Source organism: Episyrphus balteatus, chromosome 1, assembly GCF_945859705.1.
Source record: "Episyrphus balteatus chromosome 1, idEpiBalt1.1, whole genome shotgun sequence".
Classification (NCBI taxonomy): domain Eukaryota; kingdom Metazoa; phylum Arthropoda; class Insecta; order Diptera; family Syrphidae; genus Episyrphus; species Episyrphus balteatus.
Genome location: NC_079134.1, coordinates 7,891,590 through 7,906,968, shown reverse-complemented (window position 1 = coordinate 7,906,968; position 15,379 = coordinate 7,891,590). Strand labels below are relative to the sequence as shown.

The window sequence follows — 15,379 nt, the reverse complement described above, 5'->3', positions numbered from 1 at the left end:
TTTAAATTTTGCGTGAAATTTGTTGTCGTTTTACCTGCCGTCGAATCCCTGAAGGACGCGATTTTTTTTTTATCAATTTTTATTATATTAATTTTTTTTATTCACTGTCTGTGTATTGATCTTTAAAAAAATTTAAATTTAAAATAAATAATAAAAATAAAGTAAAAGCAACCATAAGAAAACTCGATTTAAGATGCTTTTTATGCCCTTTGAAGATAGTAGACAGAAAATAAAACCCTAAAACTTATTGCTCAAAGGGAGTAAGAAAATATTTTTTTTTTTTTTGTAATGGTATCGATATGAATTTTAATATGAACATGAACATACAGGGAAATTATGAATGTAAGATATAAAATTTCAATTTGTTGAAAGATTTAAGAATATGAAGATTTTTTTTGAAAGAAAATAAATACTTTGATATGTGCACGAAAATAAAAGAAAAATATGCAAAATATCACGTATACACCACAGTGAACGAGGGGAATTTGGTTTTTATTTGGTATGTAAAATATTTTTAAGAAAAAAATAAAATAAAACGAGTTCAAAATGATTTAAAATCCTTATATTGACAAATTTTATGCACATATTTTGTATGAGGTAATGGATATGTATTGACAAATAATTTATATTCGAGATTCATGGAAGAAAGGTAAATGTACCGAAAGAAGGCTACATTTTTTTTTTTTTTTGTAAATTTCCATGAAAAATTTAAAATTTAATATCTGTTGGAGGAATTGAAAAGAAAATTGCTGTGTTTTAAGCCAGGTGATGTATTAAAACCATTCAAGCGAGCAGCTATTGGTAGAAAAAGAAAACCTTAAAAAACTTCTCTTTCTGAGAAGAAAATAATAAAATTGTAAAAAAATATTTTGAGTGGTCTTAGACCTAAATATTTTTAAAAGATGAAAATTCAAAGACCAAAAGCAGATATAAGGTCAGCTTAAAAAAAAATGCATATATCTTGAAAGTATCCTTAAGCTAATACCTAATGGTAAGAAACTATGTTGTTACTATTACATTTATCAGCACAAACTTAGGCCTTTCAGCTCATGTATATATAAAATGAGGCTTCGGACTATCTTGGTTTTTGTATAAATGTTGTTTGGCTTTTGCTTTAATAATGCAGACTACAATTTCTAAACTAGGTTCCACCATTTTTAATAAGGATGAAAAAACGTCAAGGCAAAACTTGTAGAACAGCCAATTAGCTATATAACTTTCTTACCTTAATTTATAGGTACCTATTTGCAATGTAGGTATAATTTATGACAAGTTTATGATTCCTAAATAACTCGAGTTAACAATCAAATTCCGCAATTCTGTATGTCTGTGTCTGTCTCTATCCCAAGCTGCAGTCTGAACAACTTAAAGAGAATTACTTCAAAACTTGAAGCTAAGAATTTTAAGTGATTTTTGTACCTACATTTTCAAGGAGAAATTTATTTTTTTAGGATAAATAATAACGGTACTTGCCATATAACAAAAATTAAAAAAAGTTGTTTTCAAAAATTTCTCCAACAATTTTTATAAAAAAAAAAAACACATCATGTGTCAAACAAGGTCGCACTTTTGTAGTCAAAATAATTTTGTTAAGATCGTTAGAAACATTAATAAAACCGTTTTCTTGATATCTTACTATCTCGTAAACGATACTACAAAAAAAAATCATGTGTGCAATTCACACGTGGTTGAAGTGAAACCTTAAAAATCATTTAAAAAAAAAATCGAAAAAATATAACTTTTTTTTATTCCATCACTTTTTTGTATGACAACCTACAATAAATTTTATACCATCTGAAAGCTTATTGTTTCAGCTCAAAACATTTATATCGACCATGTTTATACAACATCTACAAAAAGAACTAGAATTTTTTTAACCCAATTAGTTTTCATAAAAAAAGCAAAACAACCAATCTCTTTTCTCTTTTAACGCCATTAAATAAATTTTTTAAAAGACAACCTATATTAAATTTTATATCATTATTATTTCACCTTTGACGCTTCAATCATATTAATTTCTACCATGCCTACAAAAAAAGTAAGAATTTTTTAAAGCCAACCATGGCGAAATTTCAAGCTGAGATTACGGTACTTCCTTTACTGCTGGCTGGTCATTGGCAACAAATCTTCACAGGTGTTTTGAGGTATTTTTCAAGTTTTTCAATTTAAGATTATATAACTTGAGCACGTACCGTTATGTGTGATATATTAAATAAAAGGTAATATTATCAGCATGCGTATTAAAGTTAAATAAATTTGTTATATGCTCTAGATCAAAAGAATTAACGTGTTTAGAAAAAGAACATCTTTTCAACGTTATCTCAGAATTTTGAATATGAAATCATAATTTATTTAATTACCTATCTACTGTATACATTTTATTCATCTATCTATTAAAACAAAAAAGTTATGATCAATTGATTTTTCGTTTCGCTTTTTCGTTTCATCTTGTTTCAAATCACTACGATACTAAAGAAGTTTTCACTTCAAAAAATTAAAATATTTTTCCAAAAACTTTTAATGAATAATTATTCTTAACAATTTTACGAACACTTTTCATAAAAATTGTTTTTAGATTTAAAAAAAAGTGCATTTTTTTTTTTTTTTTTTTTGAAAAATGGCCGGTGGATTATATTTCGTATGTCGGCCATTCCATTTGCATTATAGGACATTTTCAGGCTTATTATCCAGTTTATCTCTTTGAAGAAGCAATCTTTTTTCTTGAAACTTGGTGGGTCTTAAGGGCTCATGATAAAGTTGAATTTCTAGAAGTTTCAAGAAAAACTCATTCAAAATATCTAAACTATTAACAGACAAAGACGGTAAGGATTTATCTGTGAATAATTTGGCTATGTCAATATGTCTTCTCCGTTACTTTTGAATGGCTCAAGTAGCACACTGGTATATAAATTGGTGTAAATTCATTAATTTTGGTGTAAAATTGAGGAAATTGAAAAAATATGGTGTATTTCTCAAAATTATTGGTATAAAACTTATACTCTTTTCTGTAAAAAATTTAAACATTTTTTTTAAGATTCAGTGCAAAAAATACACCTATTTTCAGTTGTTTTTATAATATACCATTAATGGTGCATAAAATTATTCGATTCTGAAATCAACCAAAACGGTATATTTTGTACACTCTCTTTGGTGTAGGAAGTACACCCTGTGGACATAAAATTCACCAGAATGCATAAGTGGGAGACGCCATATTTTTCAATGGCTGCCATTTAAAAAAAGAAGACAGCGATTAATTATTTTACTATAATAGTATATTTATCGACCTAATTATCCCGCATTCTTGGTTTTTTCGATTCGGTATATTATATTACAAAAGAACTCTTCTAAAAAAAATTAAAAACAACAAAAATATTATAATTTTTGAAAAACTGATTTTTAAAATCGTAAACAAAAATCATTAATTCACTGACATTTTTGAGGCCTTCGATTTTTAGAGGGGGTAGTATCTAAAATTAGTAGACAGACACAGAATGTGTTTCGTTATTAAATTTGGCAAACAAATTCATATTTAACCATTAGTTTCTTATGGCAATATTATAAAAGTGAATAAAAATTCATTTTCATTTATTTCATAAGAAATATAGTGTGAATTAGAATTCATCAAACTGTTTGAGGTAAAAAATAAACTTTGGCTCAAATTTTAAATCAGAATAATTTAAATGGTGTATTTTATCCATAGATTTATTGTGTATTTTTCAATTTCAAAGGGATAATTTTCACCAAAAAACCAAATCATTTAATATACCACTAGCGCCATTTATACACCAAAAATCGGTATACTTTTTTAACCACCGGAGTTTATTATGTACGAGAAAATGGTGTATTTTTTATATTCAAAATGTATATCACGATAGGGCAAAAAATACACCAAATATTTTGGTGTATTTCAGACTTTTGTGCTACTTGAGGGCCGATGTGTCGATTGTGATTTCTTTTAGAAAAGCACACTCATTTTTTTTATTTTGAAAATTTTTAATATAAATAAAATATATTTTTAAGAATAATCAAAACCAGTTAAAACAAATTATTTCGTTTCTCGAACATCAGCACAATGTTTCTGTTTTCTCATCTCTCATTATTATACCTCTAATTTTATAGATTCCAGTAAAATAGTAAGTTGCATTCCTCCCTTAAAGAAGTTATCCCCGTAAAAGTCGCACATACAAAAATGTTAAAGTTGCTAAAGCAATTTTTTTTCTACTTAAAGTTAACAAATTTGAGTTCCTTTTCTGTGCTCAAAAAATTCTAAAAATCGACATTTTTAGAAGAATTTTAATGTAAACCTCCAAGGCAAAAATAAGTACATAGTTGGGCTATTGGTCTTTTTAATTTTAAAAAGAAACAAATTTGAATTTTTTTTCGCTAGCTTAAAAAAAGTGTTTTGTAGTTAAAAAAAAACAGCAAAAGAATTAAAATTTCAGTTCAATTTTAAAATAATATGATTTTAAAAAAATCCTATTTCCTCAAATGCTGATTACAAACAAAAAAATAACTCCAAACTTATTCCTATACCTATCAAAAATACTCTATCCATAGGATTAAACTTGGAAAAAACAAATCTCATTCAACTTTTTTTTTTTTTTTTGTTACTCGTTGTGAATTTTGTTCGTTTGATAATTTAATTAAATTTAAATTTGTTTGTCTACGCAAAAAAAAAAAAAAAAAATACAGAAAAACTCTATAAAATCCGTCCCCTAAGGCACAATTCGCGTAAATTTGTTTACCCAGTTTTTCTCGTTTAAATTCATTTAAATCAAAACAAATTGCCTCCCACAATATAAAATAAATTTTTTATCAAAGCAAAATTATTAATCAGCGAATATATCATGTGGATTGTGTTCCGAACTTTATATAGCGTTTCGCTTGCATGCTGGTTGATCTAATTTCAAATTCCGTTTGCGTGTGTCTATGTCTGTGTATTGAATTGAAAAGAAATATAGGTTTTGTGTCTCTCTAAATATTTGTTACCAATTTAAAAGCAATTAGAAGGTCGATACAAATATTTTAGTTATTTAGAAGTAATAAAACTATTTAACGCCTTTAACCTAGCTGAAAATAAAAATACTCAATTAACACCTTTTTATATGGTTTGTTTGGGTATGAAAGTTTTTGGACCAAAACAAAATTCAAGCTAAGAAGTGATTATTGTTATTCAGTATTGCGCAATTTTTTTTGTAATAAATTCCAACTAAATAATTCACTTTTTGAGGAATTCGAAATTAAATCCAACAAAATTGAACAAAAAAAAGGTTTAAATTATTCAAAAAATACAAATATGGCGGCCAGTCGTTAGATTTGGACAGTAATCAATTAGACGAGTGTTTTTCGTGTTCAAAAGTCGTCACTTTGATTGAATTATGAATTATTCCAAACAGACAACCAAAACAAAAACAACAACAACACAAAAAATATGATAAAAACACCAATAAAACACGTGACGTCCATGTTTTTTTTTTTTGTCAAATCAAACGATATGGATTTATTATTTATACTTGGTCGGATTTAATGTGATCAAGTTTGGTTGCAACTGTCACTTCTTGTGTCAGTCATATGTCTCATGTGTGTTTTGCTCGTTCAAATGACAGAATGGTTTTGTGTGGTGTTAAATGAATTGCCATCATCAACCAAAAAAAATAAAAACAAAAAATAAATAAATATGGAATCTATGCCATGCGGTGTTTTGTTAATTCTCCCCAGAGAGAAAGATTTAAATCAGACTTTGACTTCAGACACCCGGTTACAGACGACCGACCACCGCTTATATGGCACAGACATGTGTGTCTGGCTTTTTGGCTTGACTTGGTATCACATTCGCAGCCGGCCGGAGGAATCTGGTTGAAGCTGAACGGTGTGATGTTGTACAGCAACAAGCCAGATGATGCCGTACAGCAGTAGAATGCAATTGCATTTTAAGGTGTGATCCGATATGAGTGATGCCTCCGAGGTATTGGAATGACATACATTTTTTTTTTGCTTATTTTTTTTTTCTTGTAAGTTTGTAGAAAGACCGCATGTGGTTTTAGAGGTTTTTAAAGGCAAACAAAAACAAATAAAACATGGAAGATACCATACTTGTGGGATTAAGTTGATTGAATGAAGTGGCGTGTAACCCACGCAAAAAATGTAGCAAATGCTCGCACGATAATGTTACAGGAGAGTGCGTTTTTTTGACCAGCTCATGGTTACTTATAGGATTTAGGTTTGTGTGTTTTGTGAAATTACATTGAAGTTTGAATTAAATAGAAAAATGTATCTGCTTTAAAATGAAGGAAAAGCTAGGTAATTATTCATGAATAATAATTTTATTGCATCGTCAATAGTTTTTTCCACGTGAAAATGTCCAACAAATAAGATTATCTGTTTATAGAGCTGATTATGGGATTCGTCTATAAATATATATAATTCCCATCTGGTTACCACAGAAACAGAAATATTCATAAGTTGTCAAGTAAAGTCTGGAACAAACAACAAATTGAGTTCAGCTTGAGTTAGAATAGGTATCAATTTGAGGTAAAGACAGTACCAATTTTAACGGTTTAAGGATCTAAGAGTTGCTGGTGGTCCAGAAGAATTATCAATGACGCCTGAGGATAGATATCTGAGGATTGCTGTTTTAAAGTGACGCATCCGTTCAGTCAATGGGGACAAATCTGAAAAAAGTTGTGTCGTGCTAAGTTTGGATGCAGCATTGAAGAGGGGTTCGTTCTAAATATATTAATTGGTCTTGGGAGAAAACCGCCATTTTGAAAACCGTGTTTATTTATTATTTGTTTATTTACCTGGGGGATCATTCCGTAATTTTGAAAACGATAATCGAATCGATGATACTCGTTTTACAGTTTGAGAATCTTTAAAGCTATTTTAAGTCAATTCTGAACTTTTGCTTTATGTATCGTCGGCGTAAAGCAAAACTGTTCGAAGTCACAAAAAGCAAATTCAACAGGGGACGATTATTAAGTTTCAAATTGGTTTAAAGCGACATTTTTCTGCTCGTTCGCCATTCAAGTTATGTTTTTTATAAAGTTTGTTCTTTTCTATTGAATAAAATATAGTTTACCTCATTAGTAGGTGCATACTATTTTTAAATATTTTTAAAAACTGAAAAACCCTAAATTGGACATAGAAACATTTCTATACAATTACACACTTTCGTTAAATAAAAAGTGGACTTAGAAAAAAATATGTAGGAACTTAGAACAATCAAGAATACTCGGGTCTCATTTTCAGAAGGCTACTTAACACTGTTTATTGTTCTTATTCCCCTTAAATTATATTATCTGCACCCTCAAATTATTAAAACTGCATCACTATCTCATTTTCGGTAAAAAGTGGATTTGGAACAATTTTGCTTTACGACGACGGTATGTAGATATGTACATATATCGATGAAATTTTGACTCTTAGCTTTTTATTCATTTAAGAAAATTTCCAAAACTCTTAGTAACGAAGAACCTCTTCAAATGTTCGAACCTGCTAAGCGGCCACATATAATCCATTTACTCAGTACTACTGAAACAGTAGAATAGTTACGTTTAATAAAAAAAAAAAAACTCTATGTAGTAGTAAATTATTGAACCTGCATAACCCTTAAACGTTTTGAACACTCTAGTTGATTGAACTTCCATTCTAGTGAATTTTTAAAGTTTTTTTTAAGCTAGTTTGACTTGGAATTTTCTTCACAGAGTACTCTTCAATTATCTCGTTAAATTTTAATAACAAAAATATTCATACTCACTCCTATAAAAGCTCACCCCTTTATATTGATATGCATTTTATTTTAAAAAGAAAAACATGTCAAAAAGTAAACGCGAAACAGTATTTCCATGAGTAATTTCGATATGAAAAAGTCATATTAATTTTATGTTTAAAAAATATAAATTTCTTAAGCTTTGAACTTTATGCTAAATCAAGAGCATAAAATATATTTCTACAGACTTTTTAAAGAAGTATCTTAACCTATAAAGTCTTCTTAAATAATAAAATTTCCAACTTCTAAAAAGCTTATAACTTTTATTTCTACAGTAAAAAAAAAACGTTATACTCAGACTCATAAAATAATCTTCAAGCATAAAATTAAACACAGAAAACAAAAAAAGAACTTCAGGTGTCAAGAGAGATAGAGGTGAAACTTCTGCTATTATTCATGAGTATACTTTTCCAGTAAGTGGATATAGAATAAAAAAGAAGGAAACACAGAGTGTATATTTTTTTCAATAGCTGCCATAAAATACCTTTGCCATCTTGAATTCGATCGATGTCAGTTATACTCGTTGTAGTTGTAAATGTTCTTACACATGCAAGAAAAAATTATTAAGAAACGAATTGTTGTAATTCTTTTTTCTTTTCTATAAATAAAAACTCTGATAGGAATTTTACTCAACTTGGGTATTAATAATTATAATCGGAAATGTTTTTAGGGAAATACAGGACTTTTTTTTCTATTGTTAAGTTAGGGTTCGAAAGCCTACCCTTAATGTTGGGGGATTGATTTTTCTCACACGAAAAAGTGTTGTACCTATGTAAAAGATTGTAAAGGTACGATAGTATTTTTCGGGCGTCCTTATAATGATGGTTGTAATGTAAAAGTGTTTCCGGTGATTTATGAGGTTTTCATAAAACACATTATCTTATGTCTAGAGATAGGTACCTATGATATTCGTTGAATATTCGACATAAAAAGCACATTAGTATTGGAATAAATCGATAAAAAATAATAACCTGCCAATTAAAAGTTGACGGTTTTAGGGCAGAGTGTTTCTGGTTCAACTTGAGTATTTAATTGAACACATTTGCTATTGTTTTTTTTTTCCTTTATAATAATTGAATCATCGTTATTGCAGTTGCTGAATCAATAAATATATATTTTTTTCTATTCAAATTAAAACAAATGTTTAAAATTGAAAATTGGATTAATGAAGTTGGCTCTTTTTGCGTCAACTGAAAACTTTGAAAAAATTGACGCACATTTAAATTACTAATAAAGAAAAACGTAAAGTTTATATTGACTGGCTAGAAATATTAGAAAACTTTCAAATATCGTTCTGGCAAAAATTCTCCATAAAAATACATACCGAAATTTTTTTTAAATGCTACTTTAAATGTTTATCTTGTTTGTTAATTTAAAATTAACAAAATTCCCGCGAACTGAATAGGTGTCTTAGTACAATTCAACTGATGAGTAGAAAAATGAGATCCATGATGGACCGCTAAGAGTATAAGTCCCTATATTAAATCAATGTTTTAACGAATTCAATAAATTGATGATAATTGATATTGATAACATTATTATCATGTAATTTTGATTAACATTTTTACTTGCGATATAGGTACTATAGGGCAAGTTTAGGATTCGTAAAAAAAATCGAACTCGAGATAACAATTTTACATGACATTACGATGATGGAGAATGCCAAAAAAGTGGGTCCGGCAATTCTGTCTGTCTGTCTGTCTGTCTGTCTGTCTGTCTGTCTGTCTGTCTGTCTGTGTGTCTGTCTCTATCTGGAGCTGCAGCCTAAACGAGTGAAGTGATTTTCTTCAAACTTGGTAGTTAGCAGTTTTTGGTGATTCCCTAGAGGGGAAATTGAAATTTTTTTTTTATGACCAAAACTAACGGTACCTGCCATATAACGGAAATAGAAAAGTTATTTTTTTTCAAAACCTGCTCTAACGATTTTGATTAAAATTTTTGTGTGTAGTACTACACATAAGAGCCAACTTTTTAAATAAAAAAAATATTTTTTGTACCGTTATTAACGGTACCTGTCATAGAACGGTTTTTTTCGTTTCTGAATATCTCGTACAACATTAACCCGATTTAAATGAAAATTTTTATACAAAAGTGTGTAAGTAAAGATAATATTAAAATTTTAGAAAATTTTCAAAAAACGCATTTTTGGTTTTTTTAAAAATATTTCAAAATTTTTTTTTGAAAAATCAATTTTTTGAAAACGGATCAATGAAAAATTTTGAAATTTAGTTTTTATGTGTAAATTAATTATTTCTTCAATATGGCATACCAACTTTTTTTTTTGAAAAATGTTAAAAAATGTTTATATATAAAAAACTATTTTTTTAAAAAACGGCTCCTACAATTTTCGAAAATTTTTTTCTAAAAATACCTTTTTATACGAGAAATAAAATGGCATATTTGTTTTTTTTTTTAAGATAATTTAAAACGGAGTTTAATTAATTATAAAAACAGATTTAATTTTTTTATACTACTTATGAAATTTCTTCAAAATATCAAATTTTAAAAGCTTTAACATTATAGTTACATTAAGCATAAGAGCAAGTACGTGCGACCCCAGTCGTGCAATTTATTTTTTGTTGTCTAAGAAATTAAACAAATATGGACTAACCCAACTAGCAACTACTTAATTTATGATTAGAAAAGAGTTATGTTTGTTTTTTTTTTCTTTATATTTATTTTTTAAATAAATACATTTTTGTAAGGCGAATATTTAATATTTTAAAAATATTTTAATATCGGCAATAAATTATCAAGAAGCAAACAAGTTTCAATTCATTTAATGAACATTTCATTAAAAATACCAAAAATACCAAATACCAAAAAGATACATTTTTAATTGTTGGAATAAATTAATTAAATACATTTTTATTTATTTGAATATATAAATGTATTTTGATTTGTGTGCGGAACAATATTTGCAATTAGTGTTAACAACAGTTATTCTTAATAATGATAAATGGTATAAAAGCTTTTAAACACAATTCGCTAGAAATGTTGATACCTATTTATTGAATTATTTCAATCATAATTTAAGAATATTTAAATTATTATGAGGTAATTTTATGAAAATATTAACATTTCTTTTGGAATTAAATACATATTATAATATTTTATATTAAATTATTTTGGAAAATTTAGTGAATAAGTGTCATTAAAAATTGCATTTTCTGTTTAAAAACATATCTATAACCATTGGAATCAATCGTTTTGTTTTGTTTCTTTATAATAATTTTCTGGGACTTTTTCTCTAGACGGGATACTGAAATATTAGTTTGGACTAAAATAAATTTTTTGACATATTTGTAGTTACGCAAGAAAGGTCGTTCTTTAAAAATAAAGAAAATTGATTTGGAACTATTACACTGGTTTACAAGGATTTTGTTGCCGAAACAAAAATATACTTTTCTGAAGGTTTTTAGTGTGTTGAACTCGAATCCGAAGTCAGAAACAACTAATCAGATCCCGTTTTTTGAGATATTACCGTTAGAAAATGCAAAAAATCGTTTTTTTGATTTCTTCGGACCTTATTCTTTTGTATAAGGAAAATTGTTTGAGAATATTTAGTAACGGTTTCTATAAGAACTGTTTTCCATCTTTCGGTACCTGTTTAAATCCTTTCAATATCTTTTGTATTGCCCGAGATATCTTAAAATTAAGTAAGTGGGATTTTCTTCATATATCATAAAGGAGATAATGACGTTATAAAATTTATAAAAATACCAAACAACTGAGGATATCTCGGGCAATAAAAAAGATATCGGAAAGATTTAACCAGATTTAAAAATGTGATAAATAGTTCTTATAAAAACCGTTACTAAATATGCTTACACAATTTTCCTTATATAAAGGAATAAGGTCCGAAGTTCTGCATACTCTAACGGTAATATTTCAAAAACGGGAGCTGATTATTTTTTTTTTGACTTCGGATTCAAGTTCAGCACACCGAAAACCTTCCGAAAAGTATATTTTTGTTTCGGCAACAAAAAAAAAGTTTAATTTTGTTAACCAGTGTTATTAACGGGTTAGCTGTCAGTAAACCATTTTCTTGATTTCCGAACTCCTCCTTTTTTTGTTAACAGATTAGAATTTTTTTTAAACTTTGTTTTAATATTATTTCTGACGAATGACTGCAACAATATTTAAATTTGTCTTGCTCTTTAGGCCATGTATTGTATTGTGACATTGCGCTTTTTTCGAAAACTTTTGGATATCGAGTAAAAGTTAGTATACAGCATAAAGGCTGACCCGGTTCTATTCAAAATTTACAAACAAATATTTTTCATTATTTTAATAAATAATGTTGTTCAAATTTTCAAAACAAAAGTTTTGGAAAAAAATTACCTAATTTATTTATTATTTATAATTTTTTAAATATATGATTGAGAAAGACCAAAACAAACTTATATTCTAAAAAAAATATGGTTTAAGGCAAAAATTAAGCCCAATTAGTTACTTTTTTCATTACTTTGGTGACAAAATCTATATCGGAGTTTAACTTAAACGGTCACTGTGGCGTATGTGAAACATTTTTTAAGTTTTTTTTTTATTATAAAATTTTTTGAATTTCGTTGAAACAGTTTTTTTGTTTACAAAATTGCTTTCAAAACTCACCTAAGGATATATTCGAATAGGGTGGAAATACTTCAATTCTCTTAGAAGTCCAATAAATTATGATTCTAAATGAACAAATCTTATAGGTAATTTAATGAGAATTTTCAAACTTAAGTTTAAGACTTTTCAGCACACAAATAAATTGCCCAAAATTATTTTGGTTAAAAATTTTGTCTTTGAGAGCTAGAACTTATCGAATAGCTATCAAATTGACTGTAAATATCTGTCTAGACAGAAAAAATCGAATTTTTGCTAAAATTATTTCATAAAACAATATCCATCAATCAATTTCTATTTCTTACATTTATTTGCCAAAAAGAAAATTCATTGAATCCAAATTTAATATTTGGCAACAGAGAAAAAGAAAAAACTTTCTCATATCTAATCAATAAATACACAAAAGATAAAAATGTTTCTCTGTATCTAATACAATCTAGCTATCGTTGAACATCGTCGGTACCTATTTCAAACTCTACCTCCCATCGATTTGCTCTTCGTGTGACCTTTTGTCGACCATTACATTTTTTGTATCAATTCCAACAAAACTGCATCCCACAGAGTATAAAAATGAATATTAGGGATGAAAATACCAAAGTTGTCCTTTCAAAAAAACTTTTTGCGTATCTAACCTCTGAGTTAACCATCCAAATAAAATTGTTCAAATTTTTGTGTTATTTTTTTGTGACACTTTTTTTTTCTTTTATTTTTCTGTCAACCCATCCTTGTCCCTTCTCTAACCATATTTTTGGAAAATGTCCAATTTCCCCATAACGATATTATACACAATATCTCTCTGTGCCAACAACGAAAAATCTTATCTTTGTTAGGAATTGTCGACAATTGTCATGGATGACAGTAACAAATTGAATATGAACAAAAACGAAATACCAAAAAAAAAGGAAAGGAAAATAAATATTTGATTTGATTATTTTCCACGCAAATTGGCACAATGTTTTCTACCGTTTTCATTTTTGTCTGTTTTAAGTGGGATGAAAAACTTTTAAATCAAATTTTTATAAAACCAACAAAAAAAAAACTTTAAAATCAGAAAACCTCCTTAATTTTGTTTTTAACATATTTTAATTGAAAGAATTCACTTCACTTTGATGATAGATAATGACATTTTAACTCAATTAATCAAATTAAATTAAATAGTTTCCATTTCAATTGCAAACTTGCAGTCAACCGAAAATAACCAAACCAACTTGAGTTGTCCAGTAGTGCCCAGTGAAGAATTTTATTATTAAAAAAAAAAAAAAAAATATAAGAAACCAGTTAAAATGGTAATTTGATCAACAATTTAACAATTTTTTGTCATTGATTTGAATTTGTGCTGCTGCAAAATTAAATAGATCCAATTAATGGTGTTTGCTGCCACGTAAGATGGCAATTAAATGTCTAAATTTTAACAAGAAAGGTTAGTATCTATACAATTTTTGTACGTATAGTGGCGAACTTTTTGAATGCAAATTACCCAAAGAGTGTTGATAAGTGTGCTTACTGCTGCGAGTTGAATTTCTTATAACAACTTTTTTGCAAGCAAAACAAGAAAAAAAAATTGTAAAATAATATTTAAAGTAAGCAATTAAATACTTAAAGAGCCAGGTTATGAACATGCTCAAGTTGTTGAGAGCAAATTTGTTCTAATTAATGTTTAGTTTTGAATTTTCGATTATAAAATTAATAGAGATGTCAAAAAATTGCAACAATTTTAATAAATTTATTTAGGGGTCAGCTATGCCATAGGTTTACATTTTTCTAAATTAGATCATAAGCCATTCTATAAGAATAATAAGATAAATCACAGAAATAAGTATTTTAAATTGGTTTTCGTACATGCCACCGGATGAAAACTTTGCTTCCGAGGGTATGATCCCACCTTCTATGTAAAACGGATATAGGTACAATATATTTTGCACTTCTTGTAAAAAAATCTTTTGCGGAAAGCGTTAAAATTTAAATTGTTAAAAATGGAAGTTATTGTGCAGATTGTTCTCAAATCTGTGGAATTATTTCACTATTGAATTTGGTCCCCATTTTATGAAATTTCTCTATTATAAAATTTAGCTAATTTAGATTTTTGGTTAGAAAAGCTATTTCACGGATTTTTTTTTTTTTTCAAAAAGAAATTGTTTAATAGTTGTTTTGACGATGGAATTGGGTCACATAGAAAATCGACCTACACCAGTGACATTTTTCAAACATTCCTTTTTTTCTGTGTCCCGTAGGCACTATTAAAATATTAAACAGACCTTGTGAAGTACATAAAGGTCAAAGCTCTGTGAACTACGAAGGCCTTCAAAGCTTCGAAAGGAGTGGGCTACAGTATCGTAACCAACCTCTATTTTTTTTTGAAAAAAAAAGAGTCATACATTCAACAAAATTTACCTAAGAACTGTATTGGAGTTTCAGCTCATAATGCAAAAATCTGTCAGAAACTTTACTTTGCTGAAAAAGTAAAATAAAGTTCTCAACTTTTTCAAAAACTTGGGCAACAGAAGTTTTTGATAAAGTTTTCCCAAAGAACTATAATTTAGAATTCAAATAGTACTCTGATCGTTTCGAATGAGGACTGTTAAAGGAAAATTTAATCTGAAGAAGATGCATTTCAAGATGAATAAACTGATATTTTACTAGGTACACCACAAAATTTAAATATTTTGGAAGGCCATTATTTGTTTTGTAAAAATTTGAGTGAGACCCCTTAATGTTTGTTTTGCGAAAAAGTTATCGATTTATCAAGCTCTGCATAACGAACAATTTTGAGCCGCTTGTTAAACGAAAATTTTAAAGGACGACAAAAACTTTAACCATTCATTTTCACTGAAACAGTTGAAGTATCCAGCTACTTTGTTATGTTTCCTTGTCTTTAAGTTGAACTCAAGAGACAGCAACGTTCATTGATGGGGAACGTAAAATTTTGGAAAGAATTACTTCGAGTCTTTTTTGGATCGGTTACATAGATTTGGCGATTGATAGGGATATTTTTTTTTCAAT

The 15,379-nt window shown here is 27.9% G+C and overlaps 1 protein-coding gene across 1 annotated transcript in view; it reads right to left on the bottom strand.

Moving 5' to 3' along the window:
• LOC129913267 (dual specificity calcium/calmodulin-dependent 3',5'-cyclic nucleotide phosphodiesterase 1) overlaps nt 1-15,379 on the bottom strand; it is a 499,680-nt gene that overhangs the window by 276,613 nt on the left and 207,688 nt on the right. The window lies entirely within an intron of this gene.